At 36.1% G+C, this 17,210-nt stretch overlaps 1 protein-coding gene and 1 non-coding gene across 17 annotated transcripts in view; both read left to right on the top strand.

The window, feature by feature from the left end:
• Positions 1–17,210, top strand: part of LOC106882686 (vitamin D3 receptor) — an 886,520-nt gene that overhangs the window by 773,270 nt on the left and 96,040 nt on the right. The window lies entirely within an intron of this gene.
• LOC128247188 (U6 spliceosomal RNA) lies at positions 12,449–12,560 on the top strand. Its single transcript, XR_008263588.1, has one exon. It is a non-coding gene; the product is annotated as a U6 spliceosomal RNA (small nuclear RNA).

Raw genomic sequence — 17,210 nt, 5'->3', positions numbered from 1 at the left:
TATGAACTGGTACTCAGTCGGTTATGACAACGAGGGCTCCAGTTGATCCAATCAACAGAACAGCTTGCTCGTGAAATTAATGTGCAAGTGGCTGAGCACTCCACACACACGTACCCTTAATGTAGTTCTCTCAGGGAGATTCAGTGTGATACAGGATGTGATGAGGCCGGCCCTTTGAAATACAGGTACTACTCATTTTTGTCAGCTGAGGGAACTGGAGCAATGTGAAATGAAGTGTCTTGCTCATGGACACTGCGTCGCCGGGAATTGAACTCACGACCTTATGATCGTGAGCGGAATGCCCTAACCACTAAGCCACGCACCTTCACTAGTGCAATATATATATATATATATATATATATATATATATATATATATATATATATATATATATATATATATATATATATATATATATATATATATATATATATATATTATATATATATATATATATATTATATATATATATATATATATTATATATATATATATATATATTATATATATATATATATATATATATATATAGTGTGTGTTTGCAATGAAGTATAGGAAAAGGAGATAGATAGTTGCATAGAGAATCATGCATGTAGACAAGCAGATCAATAGTTGTAGATGGCTAGATGTAGATAAGGCAAACAGACAGCTAGATAGACGTATGTATGCTAACATGCACACATCTCTCTCTCTCACTCTTTTTTTTCTCTCTCTCTCTCTCACTCTTTTTTTCTCTCTCTCTCTCTTTTTCTCCTTTTTCTCTCTGATGATTATATATATATATGAGGCAGTTACATAGACTCTTACACACCTGGATCGCTTAACACATACAAGAGTGGAACCAGTATTACAGCACTTGGCATATTGAGGTAATCATGTGACTTGCTCTGATATACAATTGAACACTAATAGAATACTAATAGCAATATGATGAAGAAAGTGGTTTTTAAATGTAATGTTTGTATAAACGCAGATAACATTGCTTTCAAGTAGCCACAATTTAGTCTAGTGTTACATAGAAGATAAGTGCTAAAACTTACTGAATCAACATGGTCTTGAGCTGTTAGCTGAAGGATCCATAATTTATGTCCTATCACAAGCCCTAGGATATAACAGGGATGGGATAATAAGCCACATAGGCAAGATCTAGTCTCATGAATTCCTAATGAAAGCTTCATGGACTGAGCCATTAAGCGTCAAACTTACTTTACCAAAGACAAGCAGATGGCAGTGATAGGATATGAATCAACCACTTTTTGCTTCATCTGTCTAATGCTAAGTGGAATGAGTCATTGAAAGATAAATTTTCCTTCCCAGAATGCAATGGTGTGACAGTGCAGAGGCATATACTCTTGTATTAAGCAAGTAAACTGGAAGATTCTCTATAAAATTGTGTCATGTGTGTGCATACATTATATATTTACACACAAACAAGGGTCTCTCCTAGGCAAGATACATTTTTTGCATTGCATAAATACAAACATCCATATGTATATACATCTGTCACTCGCAAGTGAGTATGACTTGGGAACATGTAACCATGCATTCACTACTTCTTTTAGATGCATATGTCATCACAAGCAAACATAGGCGTCCTCTCAACCCTCCCACTCCCACCTTTAGTTCAGCAGATCATCAAAGACATGTTGCTGGAGGAAGAGAGGGCTGGGCCAGCACTGGGATGGTACTCATTTTCTAACTAAGCAAACTGGAGCAATACATAATGAAATGTCTTGCTCTGCTTGATCCAGAAATCAAACTCAAGATCTTATGATGATCATGACCCAAACTTCCTAGACCATATATATATATATATATATATATATATATATATATATATATTTATATATGAATAAATCACTGATTGACATTATAGCTATATGAAGTTCCAACAACTGGTTATTGGTCCTACTGTGGCAAAATGTAATTACAATGTGTGTATTGTGTGTATATGTTTGTGTGTGTGTGTACTTTGGATATGCAGGACAACTTAAGCCAGTATGGGAGACAGATATAACATGATTATGAGGAGTATATATACTGAATATGCTTGTGTAAAAGTCAAATTATTTAGACCATTTTTTTAAGGTCAAATTTATGGGGTTGACTATTACATGGGTACTACATTTGAGGGGCTGAAATTCAAGCTAGAATCCAAAGTGAATAAAAACAAAAACACAATGAATTACATTAATATTACCAATTCTGTGCATCAACAGTGTTATTTCTACATACAGAATAATATGGTACCTTGACCAACAAATGTTGTCCTGTTGTTCATCAACTTTTATATGGGGTGTTTGGAAAATTCCCAAGTTCTTGGCCAAAAATAGGGGGGGGTGACTTTTACATGAGATTGACTATCACCTGAGTGTATACAGTATATATATATATATATATATATATATATATATATATATATATATATGTGTGTGTGTGTGCGTGTATAAATATATATACACACACACACACCAACCTTCCACACAGTTTCTCTCTACCATAATTACTCACAAACCATTGGTCAGACTGGTGCTATAGTAAAAATCTCTTGCCCCATATGCTGCACAGTAGGACTGTTTGCAAAACAAACACATTATTGACATAGCCATATCTGTGCCTGTATAATCATCATTCTAACATCTTATTCTATTGGTAACATGTAGCATATTTCAAATCTTGTACAGTCTGCATGTGCAGTGTTTAGCATATAAACTGATAATGTATCAATATGTACTGGGTTCTGTGGTATCAATTGACTTCTGTCCATTGAAATTGTTTGGTTTGTACCTTAATTAGAAACAATCATTTATTGCTTTAAAAATTTTGGCACAAGGCCAGCAAGTTCGTGGGGAGCAGGTAATTTGATTACATCAACCCCAGTGCTCAACTGGTACTTATTTTATCAACCCTGAAAGGATGAAAGGCAAATTTCGCCCCAGACAAATTTGAATTCAGAACATAAAGACAGATGAAATGCCACTCAGCATGCATTTTGTCCAGTGCATTAACAACTCTGCTAGCTTGCCATCTTGGAAGCAATTATACATTATTATGACTTGTTCCTTCTTCCAAAAGCATTTCTCTACAGTTTCCCATTTGTCACTAATTAAAATTCCTTCCAAGACCACCATCACCACAAATAACAACTACATATACAAATTTGACACATCTTCTAAATGAGGGAATTAGTAGATTATTGTTTTTGTTCTCATTCTGATATTTTAAATTATTATTGCAAGAGCATCTTTTTCCTATAAATGAATTTGTCATTGCGGTCAGCATTATTATTATTAGTAGTAGTACTATTTGGTAATGAGCCAGGTGAAGGGATATTTTCATGGAACAGATTACTGGGAAATAAAATCTTAATGAGTGTGTTTGTTTGTGTGTGTGTGTGTGTGTGTGTGTGTGTGTGTGTGTGCATGTGGCAAGCAGAAGTCCTTTGCATTGCACTGTTAAAAGCTAAAAAAACTAGAGAAGTATGTCTGTAAAACATTTCAGTATCTCTCTGACCTCTCATATTATTCATAGAAAAATAGAACCAGATAAAAAAATAATAAATAAATAATAAAAATAATAAAATGAAAAACAAAACTTTGAAAATCAGGAAGGAAAATGGAAAAAGCATCAACATATCACTCTCATCCTCTACCTTGCCTCTTCCTCCAGAGCAACATAAGCATGAAGAGCATAAAAAAGAGAAAGTTGTCTATCTAGATTGGCCATTTCATGTCTCACCACCTGCCTGACTATCTTCACTATTCTCTCACACCAAAATGCCTGCTTGTTGTTATATCTAAAATTCCATTGCTGTTGCTGCCTAGGGATTAGATGTTTCAAGCCTTCTGGGTTCTGTTGTTGTCCCCCCCCCCCCGCATCTTTGCCTCCCTATTTATTTATTTATTTATTTTTTGTTCTTACTCATATGTTATATGGTTTGAAGAATTATTTTGCTTATTTTTCTAGAGGACATTGTTTTTGTTTTTATTTACATTTTTTGACAGAGTGGAAAATAAAATAAAACGTTGGTACTACTACTACTACTACTACTACTACTACTACTACTACAATTAGGACCACTAAAACAAAGACAACAGTTGAGAAAGAAATAGAGGAGGTTTGGAGTCGAAGGAAAATAAATATATCTCCACCCATCAAAAATGATAAGGAAATAAATAATACAATAAAAAAAAATAACTAACAGAGTTTTCTTAGGTTGAAATAAGATTTTAGCAGAAGGTAAAACAACAAAATACACTAAGAATTTTTTTAAAGAAAGAACAAAACTGCAACATTAAGACCATCTACCAATTTGATCAATAAGATGGCGCTTAAACTTGGATTTCTTCTGCAACTGGCATCATTGCATACTGTAGCCTACAAACACATATGCACTCAGATACCACCACACACACACACACTCTGGCCATTTTTGCACTTTCCTGCCTTCAAAAACTACTTTCTCTGTCTCCTTTCACTTCAAGTCAGTTATTTTTCAGTCATATAATGACATGTTTTTTCTTAGACTATTCTTTTTCGTCTTTCTGATGACAATCCATGCTCAAAATGTCACATCCCACAATTTTTTTTTCCATCTTAAACTTTCTCAGAGCTTCAGTGTAATATATTCACTGTGTACATCCTTTTGCTGTTTTTCCTGTTTTATTTTTGATTTGCCAATATATATATGATAGTTTTTGTGTGTGACAGATGCACAGGGGCAATAAATACCGGAAGTTATACAGAAAACAGATTTCATTACATGCCAGGCGGGGAAACTAAACGTAGTTGATAGCTTCTGTTACCTAGGTGACCAAGTCAGTAATAGGGGTGGATGTCCTGAGAGCATAGCTGCTGGAATAAAAATAGCCTGGGCAAAGTTCAGAGATTTCCTACCTCTGCTGGTGACAAAGGGCCTCTTGCTCAGAGTGAAAGGTAGACTGTACTGTGCATGTGTGCGAACAGCCATGTTACATGGCAGTGAAATATGGGCTGTGACTGCTGAGAAGATGCATAGGCTTGAAAGAAATGAAGCTGGTATGCTCTGCTAGAGGTGTAAAGTTGGACATAAGAAGCATCAGATGTGGTGCAAGAGAGACGACTGTGCTTGTATGGTCCTGTGTTGTGTATGGATGAGGACAGTGGAGGAAACCTGTGGTAGAGGTAGACCCTTGCAAAAAAAATGAAAATTTCAAGTATTAGGGAGTAATACAAAGGTTGATTGAAAAATTGTATATCTACGTTTGATTCACAACAAAAAGAAGATTCTCTATAGAACAGTTTTATAGCACATCTGGTACAGTCTTAGCTATACAACAAACTACAATGGTACAAGTGTGTACCTATACAAAACCACAATGGTATAGGTGTGTACCACTCAAAATTATTTACTCTTAGAAATATGTATTGCAACATTGTTGCAAGAATATTACTATCCAATGCTTATAAACTACGTACAATATGTTTAGAGTGAAGAAAATGTTATAAATAACTTACCAAAGCATGATAATAATCATTTAAAAGCAGTCAGTAAATGTGGGGAGTTTGTACACATGAGCTTTTTCAGCAATCATTATAGTGTCATACACTCCGATCATATGTCTGGTGCTACATACTTCCCAGAAAAACTGGAGCGGTACTATACTGCATCACATAAAATGGAAATTTTAAAGATTTGGGTTGTAAAATTTTTGACTGGTACAAATATTACCAGCCAGGCTGAAAGGGTTAATGCATCTTTCCTTGCTAAAACTTCTACCCTATCCTCAATTCCTTACCCAATAATTTGGCCTCGTAGTTAATTGTTATCATAGAACTGAGAGACAGGTCTGTGTAATACTGTTCATTAGTAGTTATATGCATGTTTCATTATCTATCCTGTATAAATTCTTAGTTTTGTGTCTAAGAAGAAAGTAAAGTTCATTTCGAATTTTTAAGTTTTTGTATGTCTACACTAAGTTTACTTTTGAAAGGTGTAGAGGATTTACAGTATCATAGCTTGGGTGTGATGCCTAAGAGATTCATTTCAAAGGTTTTCAGCGTCTCAATTCTGGGTGCAACTGTTCTAGACCTAATTCTGAAGTCTTCAGAATCTGCTGGTGCTTGTACATGCTCATAGAAGAACTCTTGTGGTTTTTGACTGTCTTTTGATCCCTGATTTTTCTGATGTTGTATTTTCAAAAATCCAGTAAAAAAAAAAAAAGAGCCGAAGCCTATACTTTTTCGTTCAGCCATATCTGATGACTGTTAATTTACTTTCCACACTTGAAAAAGTTCTTCACAAAACTATTTAGTAACACGAGTTGGATGTTATGAGACTAAGTTCATAATACTGTAGAAATAATAGTCCCACTCTGTTTAATATATAAGTGCTTATTCTCTCTGACTGATGGAAACATATTAGACAACAGCATATATATATATATATATATCAGCTATATACTTCCTTACTAGTTCCAGACTAGTTGCTATCAAATTCCACCAAACTGGTATGTGCAACCATCTTGATGCATGCACTTGTTAGCTTAGTGGTAAAATGTTATAAAAAGTTTAAAAAACTTCAAATTACTTTGTTACTAAAAGCATCATGAATTGTCACATAATTAAACTATAGTATTTAATTTTTTCAAAATTTACTGTTTGGTAAAAACCTTGTAAAAATCTGCTTCAGACCAGTCAGAAACATCTGGTTCAAGATGTGGTGTCTGAGCTCCTTTTGTTCTATGAAAGTTAAAACCTAGGTTTTAAAAGTTAAAACAGCTGTAGTGAGCAACAGACAACAATATACAGAACAAAATAAGACAGAAGAAACTTCATGCCATCTTCCCCCATGAAGCAATGCTGGATTGACATGCTACAGCTTAGTTCTGTTCTTTAGTAACTTTAGCTGCTTTCTAACAATGAGCAACTCATCAATCAATACATGTTACATAGGACTAGCTTGGAATTATTGAGGTACACTTTCATATAGGCATTTTCTTTGCAATGACTTCTCTTCTTTTTGCTCTTATGTTCATTCAGTGTCAACATTAGAACTGTAAATTTGATATATATGCAACTATTTCTACCTTCAATGGAATTCATTGGAAGCATAGTTTTCTAGTAATATATGTAAAACAATAAATGAAGGTTTAGAAAGAATTCTGGTCTTGCTTTTTGGTTTTTCTTGATTTAACACCCACAGCAACACTATCTGCAGCCATATCAGCTCCTGTTTCTAGCACACATGCACACTGAGACAAGCCTGCATGCATGCTGACTTCTTTCAGTTTGTGTCAACCAAATCCACTGATAAGCCTTTAATCAACCCAGGAGTATAGTAGAAGACACTTGACCAAGGCACCATACTGTTGGACTGAACCTGAAACCATATGGTTAGGAAGAGAACTCCTTAACCACACAACAATGCATGGTTGTATGTATGTATCTGTGTGTGTGTATGTGTGTATCTGTGTGTGTGTATGTGTGTATATATATTGCCTCCCCAATATAGAGTCAATAATACTCATTCACAATAAATATAAACACACCAGAAACACCCCTGAAAGACAATGCAACTGTAGACCCCCAAACTTCTGCCCTCTAAACAACAACTGTCTCGAGAAAGAACTTGTATGCAAAACCAAGACCATGGACCCCAATGGAATAGCAAAGATGTGCAGGATGTCCAGACAATAAGTCATCTCCAAGACTTTCCATTCCCCTCCTAAATTCAGCTGCCCACTTTTGCTCTGTTGATAAAACTGTAGCGTCATACCCTAATGTAGCAGCCACGTCAGCATGAATGTCCTTGATGGAATAAATCCATTTTTGTAGGTAATTCATAATGCCACGATGCCAAATTTTGTTGATTTTCAAGAGAAATCACTACTTGTTCCTATTTAAGTCTTCTTTGAACAGTTTATCTGGATAGAAACAAGGCAGTTATCCAATATGAAGATTTGAAATTAATGCATGCAGGATTTTACAGCTCTAGCATTACTTCTTCATAGTCATCCAATGAACTTTTCAGCCTACCCTCATATATTCAGCGAGTAAAGATGAGTGACATTCTGAAGAAAATATTCAGTTTTCAGCTGGAAGACATTAACATTTTATGCTTCATGCTTGTTGATAATATTTTTGGTTATCTGTAAAAACTTGTAACATTTCATAAAAATGAATTACTGTCATCTGTAAATTGTTTGTTTGAATCAAATTTTCATTAAATAATACACACACACACACACACACACATATGTATGAGTGTGTGTGTATGTATATGTACAGTCTGTGTGTTTGTGTGTCTTACACTTTGTTGCCATTATACTATTTCACAAAGAACAATTTTACCAAATGAAATATAGAATATTGTTATTTGTCATGTTCTTTTCTCTTTTTCTTCCTTATTATCAACCTCATTAACATTATTGGCATTATCAAAGAGAAGGACGAGATGATGATGATGATGACAACGATCATCATCATCATCATCATAACCACCATCATCACAGTCGCTAAGCTTTACTGATCCATATCCAATTAGTCTCCTAGTATTATGTCAGACTGCACTGGATTTAGGCTAACTGTCTATCTATCTATCTATCCATCCATCTAGTCCAGCATGCATAATAGTTGTGGTAAGACTACATGTACAGAAATGCCAGCCAGGAAGGCTGAGAATAAGTCCGCGCACACACAAACGCACACACACACAAACACACACACACACACACAATGGTAGTGAATAAATACCCAGAGAGATCTACTGTCTGAAAACTGAATAATAAAAATGTAGGTTAACCTTTTGTTGTAGTAAACAAAAAAATTCTAATTAAATAACATTATACTCTAAAAATAAGCACAACCTTTTTTCAAATTACTAATCCTGGCCAATAAAGGCAGATAGCAACAGCTCTGAAATTATTTTAATTTATTCACATTCTATCTACAAAGCAGTATGAATGAGTTTGATCTTTAACACTATTGCAACTACTCTGGATATGTTTCAGTGTTATTGGGCCTCTTCTGCAAAGCATAGTTTAACTGTTACTGCAAATCATCGATGACTTGAGAAGTGTATGGGACTTTTGAATGAATACAATATAGCCTTATTACTTAAAAGAATGTCTGAGAGATAACGTACCCAGAAATATCTGCTACAAGAAAAGTAAAAAAATAAAAAAATGTAGTGGGCCTGAACTTACTTGATGTAGTAAGCCAGTAGTTTAGATTTTAATGAAATTACACACTTAGTGATGAAGAGTTTACTAAGTTTTCATGCAGAAAGTATTCCTTGGCATTTACTCTCTCTGATGCTTCTTCTTATTTATCGTGTCATTCTGCGTTCATTCAGAAAATACCTTTTACTTCTCTGTTCCTGTTCAATCTAAGATCTGCAATAATGATTAGCCTGTACGTTGTTAAAGATGTTTGATAACACTGAAACATTTCCAGAAGTGCTAAAGATCAAACTTACTCCACAGCTTTTAATTTCGTTAATTAAACTTTCTTGGCTTATTACATCAAATATGTTAACACCCATTTTACTTTACACACATATGCGCACGCACACGCACGAATATATATCATCATCATCATCATCGTTTAACGTCCGCTTTCCATGCTAGCATGGGTTGGACGATCTGACTGAGGACTGGTGAAACCGGATGGCAACACTAGGCTCCAATCTAATTTGGCAGAGTTTCTACAGCTGGATGCCCTTCCTAACGCCAACCACTCAGAGAGTGTAGTGGGTGCTTTTACATGTCACCCGCACGAAGGCCAGTCAGGCAGTACTGGCAACAGCCACGCTCAAAATGGTGCATTTTATGTGCCACCCGCACAAGAGCCAGTCCAGGGGCACTGGCAACGATCTCGCTTGAAAATCCTACGAAGGTCAGTCAGGCGGTATACTTATATATATTTACATGTAGTTAAATATGTTTCTGGTCACAGAGTAACCAGTGGTTTCTCATCCACTCATCAAAATCTTACACCATTAGAGTCTGACAAGTCACCTATAAAGCTAATGCTTTATGGATGTGAAACCATTGGTCACTCTAAGACTGGACATATATTTAACTGCATGTAAATACATTACTGCTCTATGCTTTAGAGTGTGCTTCTTTTTCAGATATATGATCTGCTGACTATACATATACAGAAATGTCCATCAAATGCAATGATAAGTAAAAGCTAATAAGGATACTTCTACATACAACATAGTTACTCATCCTCCTACCTCTCCCTTAAATTGACCATCTTAAAAGTGAAGGACACATTAGATAATAGAATCCTAGATACTGGTAAAATGACAGGATGGTCATGTTTGGATGCTTTTGATGATAGCTAAACAACAAAATCTTTAAATGACACCTCAGCATTACTCACAAGTGGGACCACTTAGAATGGTTTGTCTCGATCCCTTGAGTTCACATAGTCTTTGATTCTTTTGGATTGGTAACGTAATTTACCATTTCTTGGGCTTTAAACTAGAAGGACATCCAGCTTTAGAAACCATTCCAAAGCAGACAATAGAGCTTGTCACAGTCCCCTGGTTCAACAGCTCCAGTCAAAGCATCCAACCCATGCCAGCATGGAAAGCAAGCATTAAGTGATGACGATATGCATGCATGTATTGCACGCAAACACACACACACACACACACACACAAGTAGGAAATTAATGATTAAAAATATATCAGTGAACCTACTAACAAGATGCAGTTTATAGCGTTTGTTCCCTATGTACATTTCACCATTTTTGGTTATTTGCAACCACTGCATTGATGTGACCATTTGATTTATGGTAGTAATACAATAAAGTATTCCCCTGATGATCTTTTGTGGTTCAGCATTACAAAGGGCATCCAGCTTTAAAAAAAACCAAGTTGAAACAAACTATGCCAGTCCCTATCAGGCCATCCAATCCATACCAACAGGGAAAACATATGTTAAATTATGATGATGGTGATGTAAATATGTATACATACATATTCTTTATCTTCTTAATATATGTTGTGGAAGGATCCTGACCACCCCCATGTGGCCAAAAGTGGACATGCTTTTCAATAAAGTAAAGAAACTGTGTGAACTGTTGGCAGTTGACAGCGTTGATAATTTGTATTGGATTACTTTGTTAGTGTAATATCATACGTACCTTTCGTTTGGCATAGTACAGAGCGCATTCTGTGTGAACATATTTCTGTGAAAGATTGTTCTAGATAATCATATCCAAATATTTATTTGCGTAATACTATTCCTACACCCTTGTGCAAACCCCAGTGTCACCATAACATTATTAGCAATGAGATATTCAAACACCCAAAGACATAACAATATATGAAGTGAAAGTATGTTTGCATATCTATGTATGTTCCAAGTTGAGGGCCACAATTTTGCACTGAGATAGCTGAAATTTGGCGTACAGATACATCTTGTCAAGGTGATGGTCATAAGTTATGTCACTTCTAAGTTTCTTCTATACAGTTTTTTTTTGTTTTGTTTTGTTTTTTATGTGGGTGAAGACATTATTATGAAGCTCAACCTAAACCATCTTCTGCATTGCTTGGATACAACAATTTTGAGCAAATTAACATTCCCAGACCAACAGAAGATTGTCAGCACCTTTTCAAAGCATTTTATCCAAAATGAAATAAATTAGTGTAATTGTGTTTACTTTAAATTTTATATACCCTGCGAAGGTCAGGTACTACTTCTAGTGTGTGTGTGTGTGTGTGAAAGAGAGAGAGAGAGAGAGAGTGTGTGTGTGTACATACATACACACACAAAACAAACACACACACACACACAAACACATCTAAATCCACATAACTACTTACTCATTAAATGCCTATCTTTCCACCCTTTCTCTTCAGCCCACATTTCTATGTTTTTGTCTGTCTTCATAAACTTACTACGCACACACACACACACACACACGCACGCACACACACACACGCACACACACACGCACACACACACACACACGCACACACACACACACACCTTCTATGAAATGCACCAAAAGAATGCTGCTGCCAGCTAGCCAAGAAATGAGATTACAAAGAGATTTCTGTAGAAAGACTGGCAAAAGTGCTGTATCAAAAATATCTTATTGAGGTGAAGTTGTTTTCAAATGGAATAATTGGAGGAGACTGAAGGATATTGTTTGTGTGCATGTGTGTATGTATATATATATGTGTGTGTATGTATGTGTATGCATGTCTGTGCAAACTGTACTGAATATTTTCTTTTGAGTACATTTTCATCCGTGCAATCTTATTTCCTTTTGTTCTCTTGTTAGTAATAAGGATAATGATTTCTTAACTGGTGGTGGTAAAGAGGTGGAAGAGGAGACTTTTGATTAAGAATAGAGCCAATTTTTGTGAGAGGTGGGGAAGGTATAGTATACTAAATCCACCAAGCATATCACGGGTAGAGATGTGACACATATAGTTTATTTCCTAGTTTATTTCTAGATTCGGTTGTACATATTTTATAACTGGAACAATGCGAAGAAGTCTAGTGTAGCTTCTGCACAATAATGGCATTTAAGTTCATGAAGTGTTCCATATTTTTGCTACAAGCACAATTGCTTTGTAGTTAAGGCTTTTGAGTCATGATCATAAGGTTGTGGGTTTGATTCCCAAGCTGGGTGACACTTCATTTTATGTACTTCAAGTATATGATATTCATCAGCTTGAGAAGGCAGTCCATATAAGAGAAGAAAAACTCTGATTTCTTACCTCAGCTGCTTTGTGGCCATACCCAGTTAAAGACAACACTTCAGGAGAGAATTTTGAAGATGAATCTGGAGTCAGTTTGTTATTACCTATGAACTCATTTAGGCAGCTCCTGTGACAACAGTAACAAACTGTTCCATCTCTGTCATTCCTTTGGATTTGCCAGTGATATGATGAGAGTATGAGCAGCCACTCCATAACACCACCCAATCTTGCATGAACATAATATAGCCACTCTTCAGGAAACAGGGCTACTTGAGACTGATGCACTAAGGAAAAAAGAGTATTTGAAGACATTATTAAGGCACTTGAGCTAGATCAGAGCAAGACAGCACCCTCTGTTAAAATGCCAGCAAGAAAGGTGACTACAATTTCAAAGACATCTTTTTCTTCAACAACATTGGTAAAGCCCTTGCTCAGATCATCTTTTACTACCTTCAGAAGCCAGTAGAATATATTTATATCCAGTCATAGTTCAGATTCTAGGATGAAAGGTCAATAACAGATATGGTTTTCTTTCTTTATGAACTGCAACCGAAGTGACAAAAGCAGAAAATGCCCTTGTATGATCTACCTGCATATTAGATGATAGTCTCTTCTGTTTATTTCAAGAGCCACAATAAAATTATGTAGTCCACTTGTGAAAAACATGCTGTTTGCTGATGATGTAGCAATTGCTACACATTGGGTTTCTCAATCACAAGCAGTGCTGCTCCAATCAAACAAAAACCTAGAACAAAAAAATACAACCCATTGTCAATCATTTATTATTTATTTATGCACCCTTTCAAAGCCTAGCCAGGCTCATGGGCCTGGTTACCCTGTTTCTATGGCATATGTGTTCTCCCCCCCCCCCAGCTGGACGGAACGCCAGTCCATCACAGCGTTACTCAAGAAACAGGAAGAAAGACTGAGAGAAAGTTGAGGCAAAAGAGTACAACAGGAGTTGCCACCACCTCCCGCCAGAGCCTCATGGAGCTTTTAGGTGTTTTCGCTCAATAAACAAATGCCCGGTCTAGGAATCGAAACCGTGATCCTCCGACCGCGAGTCCGCTGCCCTAACTACTGGGCCATTGCGCCCCCACAATATTCAATCATGACCAAAAGAAACAAAATTAAAGTTTATTATTGTTTAGATTCTGGTCATCTCTCATCAAGCAAATCTATGCTCAGGTTTCATCTGTGACCATCCTGTTTTTGTTTATTGTTGGCCTATCTAGAAGTGCATTACTTGATGTATTCCTCGTTTTCCAAGATGCTAAGTGAAATTTGGTTAAATTTCTAGCAAATTGACCAAATCCATAGAGACACTCTTTGCTAGGTACTTTATAGGTGATGTGATAATCAGCTGAAGATTTGCTGGCTTATAGCAATATCACCAAGACACTTAAATTTCCAAAATCCTAGTATACCAACTTACATGCAAGTACGCCAGGGTGAGCATTCATAGTATTAGAGAGCTGAGTTCAGTTTCCCTCTATAAGAAGTATTTGTCCATTGTCTGCAGTCCATTGCTTTATGAAGGTTCCTTACAGAAACTGTTTTTCAAAATATGAGCGTGACCGTTACCAACATCGCCTTCCTGGCACTTGTGCCAGTGGCACGTGAAAAGACATTCGAGCGAGTTTGTTGCAAGTACCGCTGGACTGGCTCCTGTGCAGGTGGCATGTAAAATACACCATTTTGAGCATGGCCGTTGCCAGTACTTCCTGACTGGCCTTTGTGCCAGTGGCACGTAAAAGCACCCACTACACTCTTGGAGTGGTTGGCATTAGGAAGGGCATCCAGCTGTAGAAACTCTGCCAAATCAGATTGGAGCCTGGTGTAGCCATCCAGTTTCACCAGTTCTCAGTCAAATCGTCCAACCCATGCTAGCATGGAAAGCGGACGTTAAACGATGATGATGATGATTGATATTTTTATCACACTCTTGTGTGATAATCACTGGCTCAAGAGGCTCCTTTGTTGGCTTGGAAGGGTTTTGTTGACATAGCTTTAGAGTTGTAATGAGAGAAGAAAATTTGGCTTCATTCATTTATTCATTCATTAAAGAAGAGAATAAAGCTGTGCAGTGAAAATTGAGTTGCACAGGCTTACAAAGACTACTTGCTCTAAACGTTTCAGTCTGACAAAAAGTTTACAACAGGTGTTTAAAACCCACTGTGTTTTCATCGACTGATGAGGTTGTTGACTTTTGTCTAAATGTTTCAGGCATCTGTTTTTCTAACAGGTTTGTTGTGATACCCCTCTTCAAATATTTCTTGTATTTTCATAGCTTCTCTGGTGTTAGCTGTGTATAACTTCTCTCCATCTGATTATGTAATTGATTGCAAAATAGTGTGTGGTACCTCTATCCTGATGACTTACACATCTACTTTGATATGCTTTGAACATGTCTATTCTAGAGTAGAAGCTTTCACTTAGATGTTTCAAACCTTCTTTTGTTAGATGGGTTAATTACATCTGTTGGAACATAACTTTAGATATTATACTTGCCTTCTTATTCAAATCTTGTGATCAAGGGCAATAATAAGTTGTGAAACTTTTTCAATAGATACATACTTAGCTAAAACCTTAGTTATGCTACACTTGACCAACCAAATTCCTTACAGTATAGCTTAACCACTTGCCAACTTACATGCCATACCTAGCTAAAATTACTGAAAGAACTATTGAAATGAATGAAGTTTCTTAAAAATAGCTCATGCTATATTCATTTTGACACTACAAAGCTTTTATAAAGATTTAGTGCAGCTAACGTTTACTGTTAAATGCACAAACAGTGATGGTGTTTAGGGCGATGATGATGGTGGTGATCACTGTGTTGGGGAAAAACAATTTATGCTAAATTTGAATTGGGACCATGTGTCTTTTACAGCTGCAGCAAAGGGAATAATAAGAAATATGGAACACTTCAAGCAGCAGTAGATGCTTATTTTATGAGACAAAAGGTTCAGTAACAACTGTTTTGTGATATAGATCCAGATAAATCAACGGAAGGCATTTAAATGTAGCTGACAAGAAAGAAATAAGACATTGAGAAAAACAAATGGTTTTTTGAGGAGTTGTTGTCATAAGTTCTCACTTGCATGAGATGAATGTTGAAATTACATTTTCCAACACTGCTCTCTGCTGCATGTATCATGCTACACTGCTGGGGCCTCTCTTTCAATCATCTAATTAAAGTGTTCAAGTTCTTTTGGGGTTAAGAGATGTCACTCCAAACTCATTAAACATTTCAATGAAAGAAAAATATAAACCTACATTGCATGTTTTTTATTTATTTATTTTAGGTAATTGTTGTTATCATTTTCATCAATGTTATTTTTATTGCATTTCTATAGAAGAATTTTTTAGATTATTTTTGTTTTGTTTTGTTTTCTTTTTCTTTTTCTTTTTGGTGTTGGAGAAGGGTTAAGATGAGATTTAAGAACTTGTCTTATTTCTAGTTGCAATGTGAAATCTGTGACATGCAATACAATAAAATACTGCTGAGTAAAATAATTTAATGCCATGTGGATATGGCAGGCAGAAACGGCATTGGTAACAAATGTGGTAAATATTAGGCTTGTAAGATGGATATATTACCATCATCCTGATGATTGCATCTGTTTTCTATGCTGGCTTGGGTTGGATTGTTAAGATTTTATAGACCATAGGAACATGTTTTCTTCCAGTGTCTCTGTTATGATATGGTTTCTACAGCTAGGTGCCTTTCCTAATGTCAACCGCTTTACAAAGTGTATAAAGTACACTAATGAGGTTGTTGTCTTATAACTCACAAGACTACAGAAACCTCTTACCTGAGAGGGACAATAGGAGCTTGAATGGTTGCTTTATATGATGTGTTGAGTGGTTAGTGTATGATGGGAGGAGTAAGAACAGTTTTGCTGCTGGAGAGATTCATAGCTACTTTGCATTTTACATAAATGAGTAAGGGTGGCTGATGTCATGCTAATGTGATTGGGAGACACTTCTTAACCACACAACCAGCCCTGCATATATACAGAGGTGTCTGTGTGTTGCCTTATATTGAAATCACACGATTGTTGTGAATGAGCATCACCATTATACAAGAAATATTGTTCATTCCCAATCTCCCATGAAAAACATGTCTTCCCACAAGAAAATATTACTTACTTGGAAACAAGTGTGAGTTGGCAACAGGAAGGACATTTGGATGAAAAACTATGCCTCAATAATAAGTACTCATCTAACCTATGTTACCATAGGAAAATGGCCATAAAACTGAATGAATGAAGAATACATATGTATGTATAAGCCTTAGGTAAATCTTTTCATACATCATCATCATCATCATCATCATCATTATCATCGTTTAACGTCCACTTTCCATGCTAGCATGTGTTGGACGATTTGACTGAGGACTGGTGAAACCAGATGGCTATACCAGGCTCCAATCTGATTTGGCAGAGTTTCTACAGCTGGATGCCCTTCCTAACGCCAACCACTCCGAATGTGTAGT

This window comes from Octopus bimaculoides, chromosome 2, assembly GCF_046866305.1.
Source record: "Octopus bimaculoides isolate indiv1 chromosome 2, ASM4686630v1, whole genome shotgun sequence".
In the NCBI taxonomy this organism is placed as follows: Eukaryota; Metazoa; Mollusca; class Cephalopoda; order Octopoda; family Octopodidae; genus Octopus; species Octopus bimaculoides.
The sequence above is the reverse complement of the archived record's forward strand: the minus strand, read 5'-3'. Positions and strand labels throughout refer to the sequence as shown.